Here is a 25,951-nt window from a genome sequence, read left to right as displayed (position 1 = left end):
GAATGATTGGCCTGTGAATGATTGGACAATTACTTTCTAAACTTCTGTGACTTTTTTACAGGACATTCTGTATTAAAGATACTTACCTAAATATTTTTATGTCTTAGTTAAATGGTGCCAGTAATATACTTTTAGCATCTGACCCAAAGAACTTTAAACACATCTTATCCTTGTTTAATACCCTTGAATGATTTACTAAGCTTACCAGGGTGCAAAAAAAGCAATTCCTAGGGAGGGAGAGAAAGTGAGAACATATTTTTTTGAGTGATGGTTTCTTGACTTTAACCCATTTCATGATAGATGGATTTCATTCTTGGAAATTAGATACTGAAACAATGCAATATTTCCTTTTCACAATAAAGGGAAAATAATATAATACAGTTTGAGAATTATAACATTTCAGGCATAGTTACAGTGTATATTCACACAATTGTTGTCACTGAACTGAAATGGGAAAATTACAGTTGTAGTAAGATGATGACTCGGATTTATGATGGCCCTTATGGTGCATTACACCCAGTAGCGGATCTTGCTACAGGCAAGCAGGATTTTTGCCTATGGTGCCGCCTTCTGGAGGGTGCGTATGCCGTTGGGAGGCCTCCGCCGCTGTGGAAAGATCCGTTACTGGTGCTGCCCGGTACTGTGCAGATGCGGTGCTGTGCTGTGCGGTGCGGATGATTGTGGGAGCGGCACATAGACGCTAGAGGTCATAATTGACTTCTACTGTCTATGCGGTGCATAGATCCGAGAAGCAGCGCCGGCCAGCAGCAGTCGGAAAGCAGGAGCGGGGATTGTGAGTATTCCTTTTTTTTTTTTTTGTAAGTGGTGCAACTAGGGGGGTACAGTACTGGGGGCAATACTACTGGGGGCACAACTCTACAGGGGGCACAACTTTACAGGAGGCATAACTCTACAGGGGGCACAGTACTGGGGGCATAACTACTGAGGGCACAGCTACGGGGGGCATAACTGACCATGCCCCTTCTCCATGAAGCCACGCCCCTATTTTTCACCATGGGCACCACAAGGTCTAGATCTGGCCCTGATTACACCTATAACCACAGTACAAATGCCAACAGTTATACAGTACATTGGTTTACTGTCAGGATAGTGACACAGTATTCACAAACTGTTTACAAAGTTCTTTCTAGGATCCATTGCAACCAGGTTTAGTAGGTAAATGCCTGTTATCTTAACCAAGTACATTAATGCTACTGGTCTGATTCCTGTGTCGGATGCAGCGGGGATGTCGGATGCATGCCTCAAAAGTCGGAGTAGCAATTGGGGTGCACAGGAAAATCACAGTTTCAGAAATGTTTAAAAATACATTGGACTTTTCTGGACGGTAACTGGGAGGTTGCTTAGCGCATGCTCGGTGTTGGTCCATCTCATTAGCATGTTATGTGAGTGTAACGGGTGTGTTGTGGATAGTTGTGCTCAGAGATGCAGAATCTGAGACAGTTCTAGGCATAGGCAGTATAGGAAAACACCTAGGAGTATATGAAAATCCTATGACAATCTGGGCAGGCTGGACATTTAAGTTCTACTTTGCAATTCCAGGCTGTAGTTTTATTGCACCAGTGATGGTTTGTGTAATAAAGTTTGTTTTTGTTCATTTCAGCGCATGACATCATGACATCACACAGCACTGCAGAGGCAGGTAGAGTAGGAAAGCCACAATGGTGGGAAGCCAGAAGATGGTGGTAGGCTTGCCTTGGGCAACAAATTGGTCAGTGCCAGTTCTGCACAGAATCATTCACATAGGAGGCCATTCTCACATGGAGTATCTGCAATTGCCATAGGGCAACTGCAAATTTGATGGTGTGACCGTTGGTGCATCTAAAGATGCAGCAATCAATATTTCAGCATATTAAGAAGCTGGATGTCTTAATGGTCTATTTACTAAGCCTTTGATGGAGATAAAGTGGATGAAAAAAAAAGTTCCAGCTAATCAGCTCCTAACTGCCATGTTACAGGAGCTGGTTGGCTGGTACTTTATTTCTGTCCACTCTATCTCCATCCAAGGCTTAACCTCTTTGTCCTTGCACATTAGGACTTGCGAATGTACACCTAGAAGTGGATTTGTTGCTGCATTTGCATAAAGTCACTAGCATGCAACTGACAATAGACGCAAACAAAAATGGGGCTTTATCCAATTCATCCAATTCGGAATCAGGCACCATGGGGCTAAATCAGTAAGGATAGCAAGTTATGCTAATCAGCAGAATTTGCTATTCTTTTCCTAGCATGCTGGAGCCGCCCATTGCTGGGCCAGGCCACCCAGCATGCTGACCGGAGCCTCCCCCCCACCTTCAACAAGCAGAAATTGCGAGTGATCGCAATTTCTGCTTATTAGCAGAAATACTGGAAGCCTCCTGCCAGCACAGCTTGGCTGTTCCCCCGGGAGGGGACCCGCCGCATTCTCCCTGATCACGGTGGCTGCGTGTGACATCATGCAGCTGCTGTGATCACGCCCACGACACACCCATGGCATGCCCCCGTTCATCCAACTCCGCCCCCCATTCATGCCGCACCGCCCCCGTAATGCTCTGTCTCCCCCCTGGAAACAGAGTGTTGCCCTCCCACCACCGCCTCTGCCTGATTGACAGACAGAGGCAATCGCATTTTCTGCGGCCCCCCCCCCCCCCCTGCTGAAAGTGCAGGCATATGCACAGGATGGGCACTGAGCATGCGCCCGCTGGGTGATTGTAAAAATTCCGGTTGGATTGCGATTTGCGATCCAACCTGAATTAGCCCCTATATCTTTGCTGAGATGGAGCGACAGCAAGAAAAGTAAGCACCATTATTCAATTTGATGATACTTTTTTTTTAATACTTCACACTGATTATCAGGTTTTGTTCCAAAATCAACATAATAAGACAGGTAATCTTACGGCCAGTACTGACGGGAGTGATGTGTGCTGAGCGATCTTAGTGAATAGCACAAACTGCTCAATTTTATGAGGAACGCTGAAATCTGATAGTCATTTTCTATTTCTAGCTTATATTACAGCTCATGTTTTGGAAAATGACCAGCTAATTTGCTTGCATTGTGCCTGGCTTAATGCACCTGGAATATGTATGGAACTAGGATTTGCTTTATAAAATCTTTCAGAAAATTGAAACGGCATTATTTCTGTGTCATTCTAAAGTATGTAAAACACAGTTATCTACTCTGACTAAATAAAATAAATGGCTCGGAAAAAGAGGTGTATTTTAAGAACAGATTTTATTTCTCAGCTTGTGGGTACTGTAATGCTTTGTAATATGTTCATGTGCAAGATGGTACATTGAAGGTAACTGACCACACACATAATTATCTCTATATTAAACTACCTTTTTCAGGGACTGCCATGGGCTGAAGACTGGAACCCTTGTAATTTGAAAGCCCCTCCAAGCAACACTCTGGTAATTTGAAATGTAGCGATTCCTAATATAGCAGCTTTTCATTAGGGATTGATGCATTTGTTAAGTTAAGTTTGTGAAATATGACTGAATTGCAACAATTCATGAATCAGTTCATATCTGCATAACATTTGCAGCATCACAGTGAGTTGAATATACAGACGCCAATCAACAAGGAACACATAAGTGTCACAATGCATCTAAAGTCTTGTAAAAGCAGCCTAAGGGGTCTATTTACTAAACCTTGGATGAAGATAAAGTTGCCAGAGATAAAGTCCCAGCCAATTGGTTCCTAACTGCCATGTCGGTTTGAAAAATGGCAGTTAGGAGCTGATTGGCTGGTACTTTATTTCCAGCGACTTTATCTCCATCCAAGTCTTAGTAAATAGATCCATAAAAGCTGGTACTTGTTTCTCCAACATTGGTCTACAGAAAACATCTGTGAATGCTACTATAGCATAAACTGCACTGGATCAGTGTCTTTCTTTCTGACTTTTTCAATCTTGTTTCTTCTCCTCTTCTTTTTGCATACTTGGTGCATGGCAGCAATGCCATATTTTACTATATTGTATTATATATTTTACATTGCTACTGGCTAGAAGACTGTTGGAGGACAATAGGTATATGGGTTTTTGTTTATTACAGTAAACATTGGCCATATTTACCCTTTTACCATTTACAATTTAATTGAATACAGTAATTGCCCTAAAATCTTATTTGTTTACCTTAAAGTCCATAACACATATACAGTAAATACCTAAGCAATACATTGCCATCTTAGCAAAAACCAGGCTCCCCTTCCCATGCGCATGACTCCGAATCGCATACAGCTTTTGATACACGCCCCTAAAACTCCCATGTCACTCCCACAATTCAAGGTGGTTCCATGCGATAGCCTTGTTACCACTCAGTTCACTCCTCATCACACCCCTATTTCATACACTCCAACAATTTACACATAAAATTAGGTACAAATTCAAAAGGGGCATGGCCTTATGTAAAGGGGCGTGGTCACACCCCTTTTCCTATACTTTCAATGGAAGTTTGGAGAGCCAAAAATCGGTACAGACCATAAAAAAAGGTACTGTACCTGCCAAAAAGGTACAGTTGGAGGGTATGCTATTTAGGTCCGAGTCCTGTCCAACTCAGAATAGGACGGAGAGACATAGATGCAAAAATTCACATCTTGCGTTGGGTTGAGAGAGGTCCACGTGACTCAGAATCCGCCCCTTGGTGTCATTTTTCTTACAATGCACTGATGGATGTAAGTCTGTCCATTCCCATCTTTTGTTTTTTGGACGACCCATTGTCAAGTTTAATAGGCAGATCCTAGCAATTATAAAAACATGGTTCTTTTGAAATTACAATAAAGTACCAGTAGTTTGAGGATCAGTGAGATGAGATGCAGTAGTAGCAGAGCAATGCCATCCTCATCCACAGAATCATCCTCAGAGTTATAGACATTTATTATAATTCCATGCACAAAGATGGTCAGATGTGTGGAAATTTACCACCAAAAAACACTGCAAGACTAAGAGGTCAAATCTGAATCACACGCATAAGCGACTATAGCAGCTTGTATTTGTTGTCGCCCATCTGTGAGTTTATGCAAATGGCCTACATACTCCTTCCCTTGTCTACATCCTTGCAGCAGAATGTGCAAGAACTGAGACATCCACATTTAATGCCCGTGCATGTTGTAACATTAATAGGTATATCCTTATATGGCAGCTGTAGTGTCTCTGTCTGATCATGGCCTCCTATGCTTGTGGCTGAGAGTTTGCATTGATACTCCCGTAAAACGCCCAATGAACGGAAGAGTTTTTCATGCACTACTAGTCACCTCCCAGTCACGCTCAGGAATACCCATTACTTTTTGACCACATTTTTGATACCGTCTAAATCGATTGTAGCAGCAGTTTTGTGTAACACATGTACCATGGGGATTTTTCAGATATTGTCATGCATGCACCATTGCAAATAATTGCAATGCTGATTGCGTATGGCCCAGAATCAGGCCATAAATGTGACACTGGCAAAAAAGGTCTCAAACAACGCCAAATTATGGTGAAAATTATTGTCTAGATGCCTCACACCTTTCATTGGTCTGAACAAGCTGACAGTCTTTCTTGTGTACTTGGCAGTGCCACTGCAGTCTAAATTGAAGTGAGTTAGATTTGGGTGGGGTGTGTTCAAACTGAAATCTAAATTGCAGTGTAAAAATAAAGCAGCCAGTATTTACCCTGCACAGAAACAAAATAACCCACCCAAATCTAACTCTCTCTGCACATGTTATATCTGCCCCACCTGCAGTGCACCTGGTTTTGCCCAACTGCTAACAAATTTGCTGCTGTGAACTCTGAATGACCCCTTATGTAAAGTAAACTATGGAGCTCATTTTATACACCATATTACACATTACATAAATACAGACAGGTTATTCAATCAACACATACAGAAAAACAATAAACAAACTAAATATTATATATCCACAAAATAAAAAAAACCCAAAGAGTAGATAACTGATTAAACCTGAGTTAAAGATCCTCTGTTTTACTCTGCGAATTTTAATAGAACAACAGTCAAACAAACAATGAACAATTAAAGTTATGTATTGGGTCATTTATATGAAGATCCAACAACAAACTTCTCACAATAAACTGTACATAAATTAAGATTATAAATTGTTAATTTAGCCCTGTATCGCTGTAAAATTATACTCTGTTTACTTAATTATTTACCAATAAACAGTGCCTTCCAAATAAATATATACAGGTTGAGTATCCCATATCCAAATATTCCGAAATACGGAATATTCCGAAATACGGAATTTTTTGAGTGAGAGTGAGATAATGAAACCTTTGTTTTTTGATGGCTCAATGTACACAAACTTTGTTTAATACACAAAGTTATTAAAAATATTGTATTAAATTACCTTCAGGCTGTGTGCATAAGGTGTATATGAAACATAAATGAATTGTGTGAATGTAGACACACTGTTTAATACACAAATTTATAAAAAAATATTGGCTAAAATTACCTACAGGCTGTGTGTATAAGGTGTATATGTAACATAAATGCATTCTGTGCTTAGACTTGGGTCCCATCGCCATGATATCTCATTATTGTATGCAATTATTCCAAAATACGGAAAAATCCGATATCCAAAATACGTCTGGTCCCAAGCATTTTGGATAAGGGAGACTCAACCTGTATATATATATATATATATATATATATATATACAGGTTGGGTATCCCTTATCCAAAATGCTTGGGACCAGAGGTATTTTGGATATGGGATTTTTCCGTATTTTGGAATAATTGCATACCATAATGAGATATCATGGTGATGGGACCTAAATCTAAGCACAGAATGCATTTATGTTACATATACACCTTATACACACAGCCTGAAGGTAATTTTAGCCAGTATTTTTTATAACTTTGTGCATTAAACAAAGTGTGTCTACATTCACACAATTCATTTATGTTTCATATACACCTTATATACACAGCCTGAAGTTCATTTAATACAATATTTTTAATAACTTTGTGTATTAAATAAAGTTTGTGTATATTGAGCCATCAAAAAACAAAGGTTTCATTATCTCACTCTCACTCAAAAAAGTCTGTATTTCGGAATATTCCGTATTTCGGAATATTTGGATATGGGATACTCAACCTGTATATATCTTCCAAATCACCCGGCACTCGCTGAAAGGCGCCTACTTTACTTGCTTGGGGTGCCCTCCATGAGATTGTCTCCAATACACCAAACGAAATGGCGGCACTCCCAGACTTTCTTTAGTAGAATAATCAGTGTTTTTATTTCAACGTTTCGGGAACCTGTCCCGTCGCCAGGATAACAAGTGTAATGTGCATTCATACAAATATATACCCCCCTGTGCAAACCCAGTGATTACCTGAGACGATTCCGCTGTGCGTCCGCTTCCCGCGTCCGTCCCGGTGCTCGTGCTGCCTTGACGCCGCTTCGATGCGCCGGTGACGTCATAGGGCCACGTCCGCCAGCGGAGATCGAGGTTCTGTGTGTGGTTGCCATAGCAACCATGCGTCTTCTTACTTCAATTCAAACATGATAAAAACTTACTTGTGAATCATATTAATACATAAGGCAAAAAGTAACAACCCAATGTAGCACTTAAATGTTACTTTTTCTATTTTAAAATTCTAATAGTATTTTAAAATTCTAATAGTATCTATACAACAACAGTCATAATTGCAATTCTCTAAAAAGGATATTCAAGACAAAAACCCTTTTCTAAAAGCTCTTCAGTCATTTTAGAAAAAATGTATCTCCTTTTTGAGATAACTTAACTTGCATAGTGCTGACTCGTACGCTAAATTAGAGCTTATAATACCCGCAGGAATTTTTTATGTTATAAATTTTATATCAAGGGCTGCAAAACTGACTCATAGAAAGCATTGCAATCCTAACTTTTCATTGAGACCTTTAGGTGCCAATGCGTCCAACTGGAATATCCATCTACTCTCCAAGCGTAGGAGTTTTTGAACCCTATTATATTGTAAGGTATATGATCTATTATCTTAGACCTGATGCTAGCAATACTATGTTTCGCTTGGAGGCAGTGGCGTGCCATGGGTTGGTCGCTGTGACCCGTCTCTAATGCTGTTCTAATAGCAAATCTGTGAAGCGCCATGCGCTCCTTGAATTGGCGTTCTATCTTGCCCACGTAGATAAGTCCACATGGGCAAGACAGAACGTAAACCACATACCTAGTCGTACATGTCAAGGGATAATTATTTGTATATTTCTTCCCCGAGTAGGGGTGGGTGAAAAAATTACTAGTGATCATGGATCGACAAGTAACACAACCCAGACACCTATAACACCCTGGTTTGTGTGTTAGAAAATTTTCTATTTTTGTTTGATGCAATTTAGTTGTGTCTCTTTTTATCAATTTGTCAGCCAAATTAGTCCCCCTAGTATAGCTAGGCATTATCTTACTATCCTTTAATAATGGGAGATCCTTATCTGTGTTAACCAAAGGCCAATACCGTCTAGCTAGCTTTTGTGTTGTCCCACTAAAATCTGTATACCTATTGACCCAGGGAATTATTTTATCTGACAAGCCTGATGTTATTTTTGGTTTGAGAGTTTCTTCTCTCGGTACTTTAAGGACTTTTTCTTTAATCTGTTGAAGAGGGGTTCTATCATAACCTCTTTCTTCAAATTTATCCACCATTTTAGTTAAATCTATCTGAGTCTGGTCAGGGTCACTGGTAATTCTCCTCACTTTCAACATTTGAGAGTAAGGTAATCCCTTTCTAGACAGCAGGGGGTGATTACTGTCGTGTCGGAGAATAGAATTTCTATCAGTCTCCTTCACATAAATGGATTTCTTTAAACCTAGAGGTGAAAGCTGGATGTTTACATCCAGAAAATGTATTTTCTCATTACTAACCTCATAAGTTAATTGTACTGGATGTTCTGTGGCATTATGGGAATCTATTAACTGTAATAGTAATTCCTTGGGGCCAGACCATATAATTACCAAGTCGTCTATGAATCTGAGGTATAATCTCATATATATATATATATATATATATACAGTATATATATATATATATATATATATATATTCTGGTATTCCTATTTTGGCTACCCTTTAAACTCCAAAAATTCAATTGTATTAGACATCTTATTTTTAGAAACTGTTTGGGAAGTTGTATTAAGTGGTGGTGATGAAGAGAAATTCCATCTAGGTGCTTGAATTCAGCAGGCACGATAAATTACCTTCTCCATCAGCCATATCTCAGAAGCATGAGCTCTATCATTGCATTACCCCCCCCCCCCCCCCACACACACACACACACACACACACACACACACACAAACACACACACACACACACACACACAAACACACACACAAAAAAGAAAAAAGATATTCTGTGAAGAAAAGTATTATATCAAGAGAAACCAATACCCAATACCATGACTGCTAGCTTTAAATGATGATATGCAAGTTTATATATATACGTTGAATTGGCACTCACCCTTACGTAAAGGTTAATTGCTCCGGTGCCATCAGAAGATAGGTTATAGAAAACACCTCAGGACCTTGACAAAGGGGCGTTACAGCCCTGAAACGTTGGGATTGCTGTGATGATTTAAATACACATTTTTTACATCAGCCATTATACAGCCTCAGAGAGACGCTGTTTGTCCAATGTGTTTTATTTATATATATATATATATATATATATATATATATATAATAGTACAGCAATTCAATAATTTTGAGTTTAATTTCTTACAAATTGTGGCAAACCAGAATAATGGTTCTTCTTACATTATTATTGTTGTTTATTTATCAGGCACCACAAGGGTTCCGCAGTACCAAACACGGTACATAAACAAATTAAAAAACAAGAAAACAGTGACTTACATTACAAGACAATGTAGGACAAGTAGAAGGTATAAAAAAATTTCTGCATCAGTAGACATGACACTGAAATAAGCATCAGGGTGGTAGAAACCAAGGGCTATGTGCCATTGTAGTGATCATAGAGTACATGATAGACTAAGTAAAAGAAGGAAAAGCACATGAGGTGAGAGGGCCCTGCTCATGAGATCTTACCTTCTAAAGGGGAGGGACAGACAGACAGACAGAGGTGACACAGATGGGGCAGACAGTGAGCATGGATTCATAGCTGTACAATAATGCTGTCGCAGATGTGATTTTTGACTCAGAGGATGTGCGAAAATATGCTAAATGAACAGCTGCTGGAATCTGTATAGAGGTATGCCCTGGAGCCATCACAGCTGCCCACAACTGCACGCACATTCACAGTAGATCTGGAAAACATTGACTCAATCAGGGAGTCTATGGTCAATGAGAATGGCTTTTGCAACAGAGATGCCGGAGACATGATTCATGTGTGCAAGATTGCAGTCAGTGGCTGATATACATCCCTAAAATGGTCCCAACATGCCCCCATTTTTGTGGCCACTTCCTACTTCCCACAAAACAGACACTTCCTGTCAATCACTTGCAAATGAATCCTCAATGCATGTGCACATTGCATAGTTGATCGATAAACATTCAATTGTGAAAACATTGGCATAGTGTACAAATATGAATCAGGCCCATTGCTGCCAACACATGAGAAACCCTTATAATGTGTGTCCCATTTGATAGGTTTATTATAAAAACAATATTTTTGTTGACTCCTTTTGACAAAACTGCAATCAATGATTTAGAAATATTTGGAATATCTGCTCAATCAAATTGTCAAAGGGAGTCAACATAAAGGATTATGTAATTGGTTCCAAGATTGGTTCCAAGATTTGGGCAGCACGGATGGTGTAATGGTAAGCATTACTGCCTCACAGCATTGAGGTCATGGGTTCAATTCCCACAATGGCCCTAACTGTGTGGAGTTTGTATCTTCTCCCTGTGCTTGCGTGGGTTTCCTCTGGGTACTCCGGTTTCCTCCCACGATCCAAAAAAATCTACTGGTAGGTTGATTGGTTCCCAACAAAAATTAACCCTTAAACTTGGCATATACAAATTGATTAAATCACGGACAGATTTTGTCCATTTTCCAGTGTTTGGCAGCAAATGGTCGATTGTCAGTTGCTCTTACCAGGTTTTCATTTGAACCACAGTTTATCTGCCAGATAATTGTATGGTGTACAGTATGTCCAGCTTTAGTGTGAATGCATTTGCACATGTGGTAGGGAATATAGATTGTAAACTCCACTGGGGCAGGGACTGATGTGAATGGGCAAATTTTCTCTGTAAAAATGCTGCGGAATATGAGTGTGCTATAAAAATAACTGGTAATAAATAAATAAATAAGATTACAGAAACATTGGCAGTCAATTATAAGTCAAAACCAACCTTATAACTGATTGCCGATTTAAATTTCACAGCAAACTCGATAAAATCACACTGGTTCCGATATCTTGAAACCTATTAAATAACATGCTTAGAGGCTGCTGCAAAGTTGATCATAAGTCAGTTTTACGGATGCATCTCACTGCCCATGACCTACGGTTATGTAAAGTTATACTGTATGCAGCTAAGATATTTCCCCACTTAACAGGGTGATAAAAGGACATAGGATAAGTTCATTGATGACATATTGGCAGAATTATAGTTGTAAGTAAGTGTATTTATACATAAAAGCACATAGGGGGTCATTCTAACCCGATCGCAGTCTGTAGCTGTTCGCAGCGGTGCAATCGGGTCAGAACTGCACATGCGCCGGCGCCGCAGTGCGCCGCAAATGCCAGACAGGCATAGGCGGTTGCTGGGCGGGAGGGAGCTGGATGGTGGCATTACGCCGCCGTTTAGGGGGCGCGGTCCGTCCAATGCAGGCGTGGCCGGACCATTGGAGGGTGGGCCGCAGTGGCTGCATGACGTCACATGCAGCCGCTGCGTCCCGGGCAGCAAAGAGGTTCTCCCGGCCAGCCGCAGGAGCTGCGCTGGCCGGGAGGTACTCCTGAAATGCAAAAGCATCGCCGCTGTGCGATGCTTTTGCACTTCTGGGGGGGGGGGCACTGACATGCGGGGCGGACTAGCCCTGTGCTGGGTGTCCTCCCACATATCTGAGTGCCTGATTGTAGCTGTGCTAAATTTAGCACAACTACGATCAACTCAGAATGACCCCCATACTCTCCTGTAATTCAGCAGTTTGCACCCACTTCTACCACCAATGTTTATTGTACTGTGAAGCTATTTTAACTTGTTTTTTATGTATTGTGTGTTTCCATCATAAAGTTTTACCCTGGTTTCCCTTATAATGTAAGGAATGATGTAATGGGATTTCTGAAATAAATTCCATTTAATTTTGTGCAGCCCAACTGAACTATTAAACAATTACATGGTATATGACAGAGAAAAAGGTAATTTCTTCTGTTTGATAATTGACTTATATACATATATATATATATATATATATATATACACACACACGTACATATACATGTAAATACATATATTTATTATTATTATTATTATTATCCTTTATTTATATGGCACCACACAGGTTCCGCAGCGCCCAATTACAGAGTACATATTCACATAATCAAAACAGGAAAATAGTGACTTACAGTTGAAGACCATATCGGACAAGTACAGGGTAGCTAAGCATAACTACATCAGTAGATGACACTGAGATAAGTATCAAGGTGGCCGAGAACTGCAGGATTTGGGCAGTTGATGATTATTAAAGTAAGAAAAGGATAATCACATGAGGGAAGAGGGCCCTACTCGTGAGAGCTTACATTCTAAAGGGGAGGGGTAGACAGGCAGGGGTGACACAGATGGGGTAGACCGAGCGTGGGACAGAGGCTTAGGATGAGATTTGGCTGGGTTTGGTAAAGAAATGTGTCTTGTGAGCCTGTTTAAAGTTCTGTAGAGAGGTGGATAGTCTGAGGGGGAGAGGTAGAGAATTCCAGAGTAAGAGAGCAGCACGTGAAAAATCTTGGAGGGAGGAAGTAATCAGAAGACATGAGAGTCGTCATGCATTAGCATAGCGAAGAGGACGGGTGGGAGAGTAAAGGGAAATAAGGTCAGAGATGTAAATGGGAGAGGAGTGGGTGACTGCTTTGTAAGTGAGTGTGAGAAGTTTGAATTGGATTCTGAAAGTGAAGGGAAGCCATTGAAGGGCTTCTAGGAGAGGGGAGGTGGACGTAGTGCTTTTGGTGAGGAAGATGAAGCGGGCTGCAGCTTTGAGGATAGTTTGGAGTGGAGAGAGGTAATCGTCAGGGAGGCCAGTTAGGAGGAGATTACAGTAATCCAGTCTGGAAATAATCAGTGACTGGATAATGGGCTTGGTGGCATCCTGGGTGGGAAAGGGTCTGATCCTGTAAATGTTTTTGAGATGAAAATGACAGGTTTGTGAGAGCTCCTGAATGTGTGGTTGAAGTAGAGAGAGGAGTCAAGGATTACGCAAAGACAGCATAATGGGGGCTAGAGGAGATAGTCGTGCCATCAATGAATAATGAGATTGTGGGAAGTGAGGTTGCGTGGGAGGGTGGGAAGATGATCAGCTCGGTATTGGACAGGTTGAGTTTAAGAAAGCACTGGGACATCCAGGAAGAGATAGCAGAGAGACAGTTGGAGGTACAAATGAGGAGATCAGGGGAGGAAGGGTAGATGTTAGTGTCATCAGCATAGAGGTGATATTGGAAGTTGAAAGAACTAATGAGTTCACCTAAAGAGGATGTATAGAGAGAGAAAAGGAGAGGACCAAGAACGGAACCTTGGGGGACACCAACAGTTAGTGGAAGTGGGGGGGAGGTAGTGTCATGAGAGGAGACAGAGAAGGAACGATCAGAGAGGTACAGTAGGAGGACAGCCAGGGCAGGGCAGTATCATGCAGAGAAAGAAAGACGTATAGTCTGAAGGGCTATGCACAGGCTCTATCAATATTATTGAGAAAAAGTATTAATTGAAAAACCAGCCTTGGAAAGACAATTGAAAAAGCGGAGTACCCTAAACTGGATTAGATTAGGCTGGAGGTGCACCAGTAAGCATAATACAGTATCTAGAAAAAAGGGGAAAGAGGAGAATGACCATAAGACGGTCACCCTCCAAAGAAGGCTTACTTTGTGGCGCACTCTTTTTTGTTATCAAATTCATAATTATTAAAGAATTAAAACTTAACATTTATTGGAAATATTAAAATAATGTGGTCAAAATAAGACATAAACAACACAGGTTGGTCAGAATTGACCTGCAGTGATTCAAGATCACTGTATGCATATACGTATGGTATATACGTGGTTAATGTTCACTATATTGTGCAAATAGAGTCTCTTGAAAGAAGAAGATAGATATACACCATCTAGCGCTAAGGAGAATACCACATTCACAATATATTTTTCTATAAAACACCACACACAAACGTCTGCCACCAATAGGAAAAATAACACAATTGGTAGTACTTAACGTTTAGAAAAGTGGTCAACATATGGGCAGGTGTTTCTTAATCCATGGATATCGACAATTTTGTCATGTGAAAAGAAAAAAACGTATAATTGTGCAGATTATTTCAAGTAGATTGCGAGTTTTATTAAATGGATCCACTTACAAGTGTAGACTTTAAATTGAGCCTGATTGAGTTCCAAAACTGGCAGAATACAGCAACGGACAGGTGCATCGATTTTCAAAGTCGTAGGGGGACTTTCATGCAGACTCCATAATGAGAATGCACAATACCATAAGGAAGAAATATAGATAGTGCAAGTATGTAAAAACAATCCACAGTTTTAATACACATATACACTTACAAAAACTTGATAGAAATACAGCATAACGGGTGCCCCACTGGCAAGACAGCAGAGGTGAGTTCCTGATGTTCGAGGAATAATCCAGCTCTCACTTCCGGAATGTGAGTACTGTACCAAACCCAAGGTCTTTAAGCCGAGCGGGGTGTCCCTTCCAAAGCCACGCTATCAAGTTTTTGTAAGTGTATATGTGTATTAAAACTGTGGATTGTTTTTACATACTTGCACTATCTATATTTCTTCCTTATGGTATTGTGCATTCTCATTATGGAGTCTGCATGAAAGTCCCCCTACGACTTTGAAAATCGATGCACCTGTCCGTTGCTGTATTCTGCCAGTTTTGGAACTCAATCAGGCTCAATTTAAAGTCTACACTTGTAAGTGGATCCATTTAATAAAACTCGCAATCTACTTGAAATAATCTGCACAATTATACGTTTTTTTCTTTTCACATGACAAAATTGTCGATATCCATGGATTAAGAAACACCTGCCCATATGTTGACCACTTTTCTAAACGTTAAGTACTACCAATTGTGTTATTTTTCCTATTGGTGGCAGACGTTTGTGTGTGGTGTTTTATAGAAAAATATATTGTGAATGTGGTATTCTCCTTAGCGCTAGATGGTGTATATCTATCTTCTTCTTTCAAATCACTCCCCCTGAGTAATACGGATGCGTTACTCTGATATACTTAACTAGCTGCATTATAGGAGGTTTTTTTGCGCACAAGAAACTGGTAACACTTTGTATACAAATAGAGTCTCTATTAGAAATTTCTTTAAAACATAACCACGTGTCTACAGAAACGATAGATAGTTGTAGAACAAAAGTTAAATATTGGTTATATGGTTATTCGGGTAACTAAAAGCTCAAGGAGATCTCTCTCAATAAATGGTTGGATCTCACATCGGAGACATATACCCGGTTAGCGGCAACTGTCTACTCTGCTGATGCACATCCCTTTTCTTTAATAAATGGGAATTGTTGTCCTCTAAGAGGTCAGGAGTGGTATAAATTGTTCAAATAAATCCAAAATATGAAATGGTTAACGACACACCTAATGCATAAAAATCAATTGATGAGCCTAAATTCATCACAATCCTTATCTTGATTTCTGAAAATATATATCCCCCTAAATGTGTGCAATGGTAATCCATAAATAAACACACATTTCCTGTAGTAATTGGCAGCTAACAGGGTAGGAGAGAAACATATAGTTCATATAATTCAATATGTGACATGGTAACCTAGGCATATTATTCAAATTCATAAATGCGTACATATCATAGTCATCATTCCATTAATTAAACATCTGTCAATATTGCATGATATAATAAAAAGGAAAAGTTCCCTTTATCAAAGCCTGTATGTCTATGTGTTCCTCAATTGGTCAGGCCAATAGATACAATAACTTCAGGACATCACCACAGTAAATTCTTAAGACAATGTGATATAGTATCTAATAATAGACACAGTTAGAAAACTCACAACAATGTATCCAGGTGATGTATACCTAATTTAAGAAGCAAAAGGCTGCTGATATGTATAGGTGTCACTAAAGGAAAGTGAATACGTCCCGGCACCGATGGGCTAGTTCCCCTTTCTGCTGTCGTCCCATGTGCAATTTTGCAGTGAATGAGATCGATGAGAGTTCGGGTCACGCCTGATGCCGGGACGGAAGAAAGAAGCGCAAGTTGCTTCTGCTGTCCCCAAAAAGAGCTACTCCTCCTCTGTTGTGCCGCCACAGTGCAGAGGCAGCAGGAGAACTATTGTGGATGAGAGCCGCTCTGAAATGTAAAAGGAGCGTGTGTGTGTCGCCATTCCTGTGTGCACAGCTAGATGCAGAGAACCGCTCACGTGACCAGACGCCGGGTCGGGTTGGAGATTCCACACCCCCGGAAACAGTGTACGTCTGGTATGCCGATGACGTACAGTTCACAAAGGCTTGTTCACATCGGTATCTGACAGATCTATCTGCCAGAGCTGTATAAGTAGCAATCTCAATACAGGTGTGGCTTTATATTATATATAATTATTAGACTCCTTAGAGCAATTAGAGGACCGAGGGTGATATGTAAATACACCAAACATATTTAATGCCTATACTAGGGAGCTTCGTCCCCAAGTTATAAAATACAATTAATTTTCAATTGATAATAGCAGTCCTAATTAAGTCGATAATCACAACCCAAGATAGTCGTATTAACTAATTAAACACTGTAATTGGTCTAATATCCTAGGTATAGGGTAAAATTATGAATCGTGCCTGAACAGTGCTAGGTCCTTATGATAGGTGAGGAACACAGAAATAACTATAACGTAACATATATTGTTGAAAAGAAAGAGTTTATCTTAATTACTTATGGGTACACTGAGAAAAGGATTCAATTATCAATGATTTAGGAGACCAAATTGGACAATCACGGTGCTTATGTTCTGCCCGTAAATTTATTTAAACACTGTAAACAATCTGAATTATGCGCCACTCCACAATAGCATTATGTCCCTACTGCGAGGCCAGCAAGGAACACAGAGATGACAAATACCATGAAATGTATTTCACCACAATATATGCAGGGAGAAAGTCCGTCTTTCATGTGAATCAAAACGGCGTGACTAGCTAGTGACAGTACATGTATCCTAACCATATCCCGCAATATATGTATCATACCCATGACTATAGTACATGTCAGATTATTATCATGTTAAATTATTATCCTCAATCATCGGTACACTAGTACCACAATCGATACCAGAGCAAACAAACCTCACCAATCTGTTAGTATCAATTAGATGGCGAGGGGAAGACCAAACCACTCCCTTCACAGACACACCGACGATAGTCTTTGGCCAGGACCATCACTCGTCCCATCAATTGCTAATACACCAACCCCATTTGCACAGATTTATCAAAGTTGCAAATACTGGGACAGAATCATGCCGTCCTAACTCTGAAAGAGGGAGATCCACACCAATAGACGGGACATAGTGACCGACGCTCAGAGAGTCCCCCAAAGTGCTCCGGTAGATGAAAACAAAAGACTGCCGACCCAAGCAGACACCAACCTATAAACACCGGAAATTATATAGTATCCCTATCGTCAAATAAGTATCACCATTAATAGGTGAATATCGTGTTTCTGATACTTATATGTGCACACTCTTATTATAGTGTGCAAAATATAGGCCTCCATGAAAATACAGTTATTCTATAGGGGACATGGTAGAACCATCCTTTTGAGATATGATATGATATAAGGTATAATATATGGATTTCTATATATTGCGATCGTCTACATATGAAGGTGCACGTACAAAGACACTTTGGTTAATATAAATGGATATGTATTCTGCAATGACTAATATAAGTACAGAGTTCCAGCGGTTCTTGCTACAAAAGGTGTATCAAGTTGGCAAAAACACACTATAGTTGATATTCTCATTTAGGCCACCAGGGGCCACCGTATTCAATTTAAAGATCCATTCACTTTCCAACTTTTGTAATCTCTTTCTGAATCACCGCCTCTAATGCCCATTTTTAGCTTGTCTAGACAAAAGAATTTCAGTTCACAGGGAGATTTGGAATGTTGGTAATAAAAATGCCTGGCAACCAATGTAATTTGCCTGAATCTTGCCAAGTCAGATTCCACATTTTTTATATTTCCCATGTGCTCCATGATCCTCACCTTTACCATCCTTGTGGTCATGCCCACATATAGCATCTTACAGGGGCATTGGATGCAGTAAATAACATTTGATGACTGACAATTTGTGAATTCCTTCATCTCCACATTATTGCCGTACCTGTCCTTAATCATGGGACTGGTATCCACGTGATCACACACCTTACACTTCCTACAAGGATAGGTTCCCTTCATTGTTGATCTCCGCCTCGGCATTCGACAAAAATGGCTTCTCACCAATTTGTCCCTGAGACTAGGTGATCTCTTCCAACTCATTGACACAGAGGAGTCAAGATTGGAAGCAAGGTCTGGGTCATTAAGGAGTATTGGCCAGTGTTTGTTAATAGCATTCTTAATCTCCCGCCACTCCTGGCAGAAGCTACCAACAAATCTTGGTTTAGGTTTGTCTCCCTCCTTCAGTTTTTTAGCTCTCCTGCTTTCTTGGAAGATTAAGGCTTGCCTGTCTGTGTGGAGAAGCGCCCTGCTTGCTTTCTAAAAGCAGCGCATGCTGTATCCCCTTTCCTTCAACCTAGCAGTCAATTCCTTGCTCTGGATCTTATAAGTCTCATCCTCTGTACAATTTCTCCTAAGTCTCAGGAATTCTCCTCTCGGTATGTTTTGTATCGTGGCTGGAAAGTGAGAGCTAGTATTCAGAAGCAAACTGTTGCTAGCTGTCTTTTTCCTATAAAGCTTTGTTGCTAGCATGCCATTGGTTTCTCTGTAAATTCGTAAGTCCAAGAAAGGAATCTCGTTTTTGTTAATCTCGTGTGTTAATCTTAAATTTAAGGTGTTGTTATTTAATTTATTGACGAAGCTCTCCAGTTGCTTCTCTTCTCCCTCCCAAATGATGAATATATTGTCTATATATCGCATCCACGAGATTATCTTCTTGGTGAACTCCTCATTTTCCTCACAGAAAACCACTTCTCGTTCCCACCATCCCAAATATAGGTTCGCGTACGTCGGTGCGCAGGCCGCGCCCATCGCTGTTCCTCGTACTTGTGTGTAAAATATGTCAGCGAATGTGAAGATGTTCTTGTGGAGGACAAAGTGTAGTAATTTTAATAGAAATTAATTGAAGTCACTGGGACCTTCCATCTCAAGGAAGTATTTGACCGCAGAGATACCCTTCAGATGGTCAATACTACTGTATAGAGATTCAACATCGAGACTTGCTAGGAGATGATTTTGCTCCAGCTTCACATCATGCAGACCAAGAGAGTGAAGGATTTTCAGAAGGAGAGGGTGGTCCACAGTGTCAAAAGCAGCAGAGAGGTCAAGAAGAATATGCAGAGAGTAGTGACCCTTAAATTTGGCTGCATGGAGGTCATTTCTCACTTTTGTGTGGGCAGTTTCAGAGAAGTGAAAAGAACAGAAACCAGACTGGAATGGGTCAAGCAGTGAGTGGGAGGAAAGAAAGGCAGTGAGGTGGTTATAGACAATACGCTCAAGGAGTTTGGAGGCAAAAGGGAGGAGTGACGAGTGCATTCTTGAAGGCAGAGGGGACAGTGCCTGATGAGAGGGAGAGATTGAGAAGGTGGGCAAGATGGGAACAGGCAGAAGGAGAGGGGTAGCAGAGGAGGAGGAGGTGGGAGCTATATATATATATATATATATATATATACTGTATATATATATATATATATATATATATATATTGGAGCTATGTACAGTATATATATATATTTATATATAGAGGTGGGATATATATATATAAAACGAATAGTAGCTGGCACTCGTGGAGACCAAAAGACCAGGTGACAAAGTATCTTATGTCAACGTTTCAGGGCTTAACCCTTAATTATCAAGACCAACTGTACATACAAAATAAACAAGAATATATACATTACCGGATCCACCGCATGCACGATTCCTCCACTGCACCCAGAGAGTCCCGGTGATGTCATAGGCGCTCGCCGGCGACCCCGGAATCACTAGGGGGCATGGATCAAAAACTGTGTTCCATCACCATGGAAACAATAGACAGCTGGAAGAATATAGAAAAACATGATGTAAAAATACACTGACAGTGACAGCACCCTAATCACTGGCATGAGGGAGGCACATACGAATACATTAATCATAAGGGGGACAGGTGGCAGTGGGGAGATCAAATGGAACAGACTAAAGTAAATGCTAATGAAAACGATTACCCTGACACATACTAGGAGCTTTAAAGTAATACTGTACTATAAGAGGTAAAAGTCAATGAAGCAGCCACAATGTGCTGCATTAGATATAAAACTGCTTAAGTGTGCAAGCTAACCTAAGATGAATACTGAAAAACATAATATATAATGTAGGGGGGTGGCCAATAGCAGAGTATAAAATCTCCATGGGCCATACTCTAAAGCCCTGACGATAGTGGAAGATCAGAGGATACACACAACCAATCTGCATGCCAGTAATAACCGACTAACCATCAGCTAATAGAAATGGCCAGACCCTCAACGTATAAGAGTAATCTACAAAAAGCATGTGTAAGAAAGTATTTAATTCAAACCCGGAGGTTTAACAGTTTGCAGTGTATGTATCCACCAAGCATCTTTCCGAAGCACTTGTAGATTCAAGCATCTTTCCGAAGCACTTGTAGATTCAGGTACACCATTAATAATTAATAATTTTGTACCGGATAGATGATAGGCTGTGCTGTAATTCCTTAAAGTGGCGGGCTACCGGTTGATCTGCTCCCCGACCCTCAAGGGCAGCTCGTATGCTGGATCGGTGCAATGCTATCCTTTCTTTAAATTGTCGAATGGTTTTGCCAATGTAGAGCAGCCCACAAGGGCACTTGATATAATATATAACAAAGCTTGCGAGCAGGGCCTTCCTACCTCTATGACTGTTTGTTATTACCCAGTTCTGTTATATCATTGTTATTTCCAATTGTAAAGCGCAACTGAATTTACTGCGCTATATAAGAAACTGTTAATAAATAAATAATAAATGTAGGACGAAGGAGGAAGCTTATGTACCAATATTTCAAGTCTTGATAAAAGGAATAAAGTCCCGGAAATGTTGGGCACCATATTGACGCCTGATGTTATATGGGTATATAAGCTTCAGAGTGCTGTCCAACATCTGCTGCTGTATACTGTATGCCATTTCGAGAGGATAGGCACCTAGACATGATGTTTGCATAACATTAGAAGTTCCGGACGTTTACTTCCGAATATATATAAATATATATACATATATACATTTCCAGCCAATTTTGACCACTTCACAGCTCAACACTACAAACAAGATTGTTCCTGGAATATTTTTAACCCCAACACATTATATATATATATATATATATATATATATATATTATCTTGTTTGTAGTGTTGAGCTGTGAGGTGGTCAAAATTGGTTGGAAATGACTGGAAATTAATGTTGTTGGGGTTAAAAATACTCCAGGAACAAAATAAAGTATGTGATTTTAGCTTTTTGTCAACTTTTGAAACAAAGATCAAAATCAAAATCCAAACCCAGTCACGGCAATTTGGCAAATCCAAATCCAAAACTGGGTGACAGATCAGAGCCAATTTCAAATCCAGCAACATCTCTAGTCAAAACACTTGGATAATCATTATTAATGAATATTATTCATCATTAAGCTACAGTATAGTGTTTTCATTTTTTTTTGCAATTCAGCCAATAAAATATTCTCAGACTAAAGCGCATTAAATAGATAAATTCTGTAGCCTATAGATGAAAGTTGGTTCCAACTGTTATTGTTTTTTTTTCAATTAGTACTAATTAAAAATAAGAAATAAATGTAAAATGGAATTGTGAGGTTAATAACCACTAGGATAAGTTCCTTGAAGGATTGTAATCAAGAAAGGAACATTTAAGCTTAATGAAACTAAATTATGCTAGAATTGTTTCTGGCTAAAGATATTACTTTAATAGGTAAAGCAAATGTTGAACCTTTCAGGTTAAAATGACATTCAAAAGATAATTAACAATCTGATAGAAATATAAACTATGTAAAAATATATTTTTAGTGCTAGTTATTGTTACTATTACAGTCTCTTTAACACTCTAAGAACACTAAAAATATTTTTTAATTCATTGAATACATTTATATAGTGTATAAGTATATGAATAAATACTATATATTAGACAATTTAACAATACCGATTGCTTTCCCTACGCATTGACCATATTATGAGAAATGGAAATTAGACATTAGTTAAAATGTTTATTTCAATTATTAAACTACTTTTTTTTTGTCATTCCAGGAGAGTTTTTGTAATTCCCCACAGAATAAAGTGTATGAAGTGTCAGCAAGACTCATGTGTAAGATGTTTCATTTACAAATTGTGTTCTACAGTAGTTTAAAATACATTATTTCTGACAAGTTCCTGAGTATCTGCATACAAAGGAGACTGCTTTTGTTGAGCTATCCAATCATGGGATCCCATCATGCTTACCCATCTTGCTTACAGATACTGTCGCTGTTAAACACTCACTTAAGAGACAGTGAGTTGTGGGTTATATGTCTTAATTTGTCCTGGAGGTTCACCTGGATACTTGCTCTTCTCATCAAAGTTTGTGTACTGTACTTGTTTCTTTTAGAAAGACCAGACCTGATGACGTTCCACCATAGGAACTTAATATGGATTCTATGCAAGATCTGCTATGTATCAATCTACAGGTATATGATTTGTGCGTTCGGGGGATAAAACTGTGACATTATTTTATAGTGCTGTTAATCTGGTAAACTTCAGACTCCACTATTACCCTTTTGAGGTGACACAAATCTACAGTACCTATCTTGTTCCCATTCCTCCTGTGTGCACAAATACATTCACCCCTATTCCAATGTAATGTACTTAAAGTTCAACATACTGAATCCAAAACAAATCCCATTATCTTTCCTTCTTCCAGTATCACTACCACCTGTCTATTCACGCTCACCATTCACACAACATTGTGTTTTCCCAAGTCTGCCATACTCACTTCTTTGGTATCACCTCTGACATTCTTGACTATGCCCTCACTCCACACATTCAGTCACATCAATACCAACTTCAAAACATTGCCAGAAAACATAATTTTTTCACTCAGGACAGAAGAATATCATCCATTCTCTCATTATCTCCCTCATTGACTACAGTAAGTATTTTATAGCTGCCCTGTAGCAGTTTATCCATGGTCCATTTCGTTAAATGTTTTGACAAAACTTATTTTCCTGTCTTGCCATTCTACAGTTGCTGCACCACTCTACAAATCTGTACGCCCGTTCCCCATGTCTTCCAGAATCTAATTCAGGTTACCCACTCTCAACTTCAAGCCCTCACCATCACCTCCCATTCATACATCTCTAACCTCATCACAAGATTACTTGCCTTTGCCCTGTACCTTGCATCTTCTCTGATTACCACGTCTCCTAACTCCAAGACTCCTTCTGCACTTCTCCCCTCTTATAAAGTCCCCTTGCCTACCTGACCAGACTCAACTTGTGAACTTTTAAGTAATGTCTCATAAACCACCAGCTACGGTCCTGTCCCTCTAGATCCTATTGTTCCAGCTTACTGCCTTCCCTTTGAATTGCAAATAAAGAATGTTATTGATGATGGTGATGATGATGAAATATATTTTTCAGTAACTTTTAAAAGGCTCCTGAACACTTGTTGTATGTGTTTTTAGGAACAGAGACCGAATAAAGAACAGTTAAGATCCCTCTTCGTTCATCTAGCATTTTCCTTAGAGGTGGTACAGGTTGAGTATCCCATATCCAAATATTCCGAAATACGGAATATTCCGAAATACGGACTTTTTTGAGTAAGACTGAGATAGTGAAAGCTTTGTTTTTTGATGGCTCAGTGTACACAAACTTTGTTTAATACTCAAAGTTATTAAAAATATTGTATTAAATGACCTTCAGGCTGTGTGTATAAGGTGTATATGAAACATAAATGAATTGTGTGAATGTACACACACTTTGTGTAATGCACAAAGTTATAAAAAATACTGGCTAAAATGACCTTCAGGCTGTGTGTATAAGGTGTATATGAAACATAAATGCATTCTGTGCTTAGATTTAGGTCCCATCACCATGATATGTCATTATAGTATGCAATTATTCCAAAATACGGAAAAATCCGATATCCAAAATTCCTCTGGTCCCAAGCATTTTGGATAAGGGATACTCAACCTGTACAAGCTATTTTGCTAGAAAATTTCTTTATTCGTTTTTTCTCTGCTCAGCTGACGTATGGATGAGCCAAATCATTGTGACATTTCGGGGTAATAAAAGACTTATGAAAAGGACAGTTCATTTTAAAGTGTTTTTCTCTGTCAATACTATAAAATGTTATGTACAGTTTTATGCAGATTGTCGTGTAAATAAGAATGTTAAGGGCTATGAATTATTGTTCCTCTATCTCAAACATTTATCGGCGTGATATATTTTATAGCAGTAGCAGATCTGGAATAATTTTAAAATTAGAATTTATTGCTAATCCTTAATTCTCTAGAAAAGACAATTTACATGAAGTGTACCTTGGCAGCGAAACAAATCATGATGTAATTTTTATGCATTGATGAAAGTGTTGTTAGAATGTAAAATAAAGATGTAGCCAAGCTCGTTGTGGCTGAAGATATTCGCACCCGTGACTATTTTTTTTTTGTGGTGTACACAGATGTACATGGTCATGTACGCATTTTCGCACACGCGACTCATTGACTTCACATTGTGTGATCGTGGGTGCAAATTGTCGCAGCTAGGTACACATAGGTGGTCATTCCGAGTTGTTCGCTAGCTGCATTCGTTCGCTGTGCTGAGATGATGCAAAAAAACAGCACTTCTGCGCATGCGTATGCGGCGCAATGTGCATACGCAACATACTATTACAACGAACGATGTTGTTTCACACAGGGTCTAGCGAAGCTTTTTAGTCGCACTGGTTGCCGCAGAATGATTGACATGAAGTGGGCGTTTCTGGGTGTCAACTGACCGTTTTCTGGGAGTGTTTGAAAAAACACAGGCGTGGTTGGGCGAACGCAGGGCGTGTTTGTGACGTCAAAACAGGAACTGAACAGTCTGAAGTGATCGCAAGCGCTGAGTAGGTTTTGAGCTACTCTGAAACTGCACAAAAAATCTTTGTAGATGCTCTGCGATCCTTTCGTTCGCACTTCTGCTAAGATAAAATACACTCCCAGTGGGAGGCGGCATAGCGTTTGCACGGCTGCTAAAAACTGCTAGCGAGCGAACAACTCGGAATGACCACCATAGTCATTGTCATGTACTGTATTATTGTTATTGTGCACTTAGTATTTTATAATGTAATAATATGCATAATAATACTGTATTCTAATATTACTATTAGAAATGAGTGGGCTCGGTTCTCGGAGAAATAACTACATGAGACGTCACCTTCCCCCTGTCAGATCTCGCAGGTTTTGGATTCAGGTGTCAAATTTCAAAGTGCCAATGAATTTAAGTGGCTGATTGCTGATTGGCTGTGAGAGCAGTTCTCATGGCTCTCAGACAATAAGCTCCTGCATTCTTTTCCTTCTGCAACCACAGTCCATACAAAAGCCAGTATGGAGAACACTGCAGTGCCCGGGCCATCATCAGCCT

At 39.6% G+C, this 25,951-nt stretch overlaps 2 long non-coding RNA genes across 2 annotated transcripts in view; one reads left to right on the top strand and one right to left on the bottom strand.

The window, feature by feature from the left end:
* The window catches only part of LOC134935731 (uncharacterized), a 57,876-nt gene extending 37,535 nt beyond the window's left edge, over positions 1–20,341 (bottom strand). The window contains exons 1-2 of the long non-coding RNA XR_010180375.1: positions 20,226–20,341; positions 7,331–7,487 (exon numbers count right to left, since the gene is read on the bottom strand). This is a non-coding gene — a long non-coding RNA (uncharacterized LOC134935731). The remainder of the gene's footprint in view (positions 1–7,330; positions 7,488–20,225) is intronic.
* Positions 3,344–24,155, top strand: LOC134935730 (uncharacterized). Its single transcript, XR_010180374.1, has 4 exons — positions 3,344–3,408; positions 22,605–22,662; positions 22,942–23,020; positions 24,016–24,155. It is a non-coding gene; the product is annotated as an uncharacterized LOC134935730 (long non-coding RNA).
* Positions 24,156–25,951: the final 1,796 nt, after the last annotated feature.

The sequence above is a fragment of the Pseudophryne corroboree genome, chromosome 6 (genome assembly GCF_028390025.1).
Source record: "Pseudophryne corroboree isolate aPseCor3 chromosome 6, aPseCor3.hap2, whole genome shotgun sequence".
Taxonomy (NCBI): Eukaryota; Metazoa; Chordata; class Amphibia; order Anura; family Myobatrachidae; genus Pseudophryne; species Pseudophryne corroboree.
This window is presented reverse-complemented; position numbering and strand designations above follow the sequence as displayed.